At 34.3% G+C, this 3,016-nt stretch overlaps 1 long non-coding RNA gene across 2 annotated transcripts; it reads right to left on the reverse strand.

The window, feature by feature from the left end:
- LOC140810389 (uncharacterized) lies at nucleotides 1-2,277 on the reverse strand. Of its 2 annotated transcripts, none has more exons than XR_012113252.1 (5): nucleotides 1,745-2,277; nucleotides 1,550-1,651; nucleotides 1,388-1,411; nucleotides 1,143-1,190; nucleotides 1-422 (listed from the first exon to the last, which is right to left on the reverse strand). It is a non-coding gene; the product is annotated as an uncharacterized lncRNA (long non-coding RNA). The 2 variants fall into 2 exon arrangements; XR_012113253.1 differs by having other exon boundaries at nucleotides 1,494-1,651.
- Between the last annotated feature and the right edge of the window lie 739 nt (nucleotides 2,278-3,016).

Here is a 3,016-nt window from a genome sequence, read left to right on the forward strand (position 1 = left end):
GAAAAAAGGTTTAAAATAATTTAAAACGGACCTCAGGGCCTAGAAAAATTTCGGCATGACCTCCCCGTAAATAGGACATCCCGAAAACTCAAACAGCAGTTTATATCAAAATATACTCCAACTAGAGTCAACAACCTATAGCCGCACTGGCCAGGACTAAACAGAATTTAAAACGTATCAAATACTCACCGGATAAAGAAAATCACAGAGTCGCCTCAGCACATAACAAGAACAACCAAATACTAATACAAATACACGAGGCATCTCCCCGGCAAATAAACTACAATACAAGACTGAGACAACTCAAGACATACATATAGAATAACTGGGAGACTCCACTGAACAGAACCAAGCAATCCAACCTCAATCCTGAGCTCCACTGGCGGAACCTCGGCCTGATGCTGCAAAATGACTCGGGAGATCTACCATGGTGCCCAAAAGCAACCACAGCAGCCCCCCCAATAAACAACTGAGGTTAGGATTTTGGTATGAAACAGTTCAACAATAACAACAATAACATAAATCATGCATAATCATATAATGAAATGTAATATGTAATGCATGAAAGGCTCAACGAATAATCGGGATAACAGGAGCCAACAAACGGTACGATAACAACTGGAATAATGCTCGAGCAACAACACAGGGGAGCTACATCGTCATGCAGCTAAACCGCCCTGCCAAGTATGCGAGGTATGCCAAGCTGTGCTGAAAAACACCCCTGACTCGGCCTCCATACAGCTGATACGCTATAACAGGATGGCACAACAGAACGAACTAGATGACACAATCCCAGCGCTCACCTCAAAAGGCTGCACTAACCACGGGATTGTTCGATCACATCTTAGGTCTCATGTGTATAGGCCTATCAGCCACACAATGATCCCGAGATAAACAACAGTGCCAGATAACAACAGATATCAACAATGGGCTAACAAAAACGATAGGGCTCAACATGAATGTCATAACTGTATGCCTAATGCTAAATGCCAATAATATGTCATAATAATAAACATAGATCATAATAAAGGCATTTAACAATTTATAACAGTCAACAATTCATAACACGATCAATGTAACACAGAATATCAATTTAACATAATTTATGTTTTACCGTCGTATGTTAGCGAGCTGTAACATACCTAAACCGACTCTAAAATCACAACAAGCTCAACTTTAATCTCCTCGACCTAAAGATGATAAAATAGGTCGAATAATTCACAATTCGCCAAAACACTAAATTAATCCAACTTATTGATTTTTAATTATCAAAACTTAATTCCCAAATCAATTTCAACAATTCTGAAATTTCAACTAAATAACCGTAATTCTCCAAAATAATCAAACGATTAACTCGATACTAATTCCCAAACTCCTCGATTTATACCTCAAAGCTCTCCAACGATCGAACCTACAATATAAACCCAATATATACGTCAATATAATGCATTAAAATCGACAAAGCGAAATTAAATCGAAGCGAGTAACATTACACTTCGGGGCAGCCTACTTATGCACCGAAAAATCTGGAATTGGATCCAAAAATTACCAAGATCGAAGTATAAACTAATCGCTAGCGGTCCAATGTTGCTACTCGCCGGAAAAGACGCCGGAAAACACTATTCACGGCCAAAACCGTACTGAAAACTAGCTGGAAAAATGCAGGAACAGCAAGGTAAGATTTAAGCTTCAAATCCTTGCTCAATATACTCCAAAGAACCAAGAAAACCAAGCAATAGCTCACCTAAAATCGAACAAGAAAATCGAAAAGGAGCAGTCCCGAAACAGAGCTCGATTGGGGCTGAAACGAGCATCAAAATTAGCGATTCATGGTTCAAAATGAAGCTATGGATGTAAGGAAGACAACCCCTCAAACCGTTCGTGATTTGGACGCCGGACGGAGGAGATATCGTAACTTTCCTACAGCTGCTACATGAGTTACGAAAATGGGGTTGAGGGAAATGGGTTTTCTTCTTCTCTCTCTTCTTTTTCCTTCTTTTGAAAGTAAGTTGTGTGTGTATGTATATGTATATATGTATTGTATATTTGATTACAAAACTAGTAACTCAAGTCCATTAATTCCGGTCTGTAATTATTTTGCTCTCATGTGTTATTTAAACTCTATATGTATTTTATATCGTTAAATTCTCCGATATCCTCAAAATACATATTTTTAACACACTTCTTGAATTTATTTGACATAAATAATTATTTTAATTTACAACTCAATAATTATTCTAATTATGCCAAAATTACCGGATAATTAATTACAGGGCCTTACACATTTTGTTAAAAAAATTGGGAAAAAATAATAAAATCGATCCTATTAACTTATATATTTTTTAAAGAAATTATTTTAAGTGTTTATTAACTTCTACATATAATTTTTAAACATTTAATTGTCTAGAAATTTAAAATCACTTAAAATAAATTCTTATTAACACTTCATTCCCTGTAATTTGTATGAATTAATTGACAGTAAGAAACAAATGAGAGGTTAATTGATGATGGACTGGCTGGCATACACGTGAATGCTTTCGTTCCATTTTTTATTATTTATATAATATATTTAATATACTAATCTATCAATTACTTTTAAAATTATATTCATATAATTTTGCGATCTATGAAAATTTACTAGAACCAAAATTATCCACAATGACATATAATTTTTTAAACAACTTTTCCTTTTGAAAAAAAATATACCCGTGGGAACAAAAATGGCTTGGCTTATTATATTTTTGGCAAATTGGATGGATTTTCCTATTTCTTTGTAATGTTTATTTTACTATTTTTTTTGGTATAGTTAGGAAAATGAGGGGTCAGCATTCACGAATACGATATTTGGTCTCTGCTGGAGTTTGGTTTTCGTCAACACTCATTTATGGTATTATTTTGACTGTCCACCAAAAAACATTGTAAATTTATTATATTCACTTACAAATTCAAGATTCAATTCTTTATTTATCATCATCCAGATTATATTTAATTTTTATTTTATAGATATAAAAGATAA

This window comes from Primulina eburnea, chromosome 1, assembly GCF_022965805.1.
Source record: "Primulina eburnea isolate SZY01 chromosome 1, ASM2296580v1, whole genome shotgun sequence".
Lineage (NCBI taxonomy): Eukaryota > Viridiplantae > Streptophyta > Magnoliopsida > Lamiales > Gesneriaceae > Primulina > Primulina eburnea.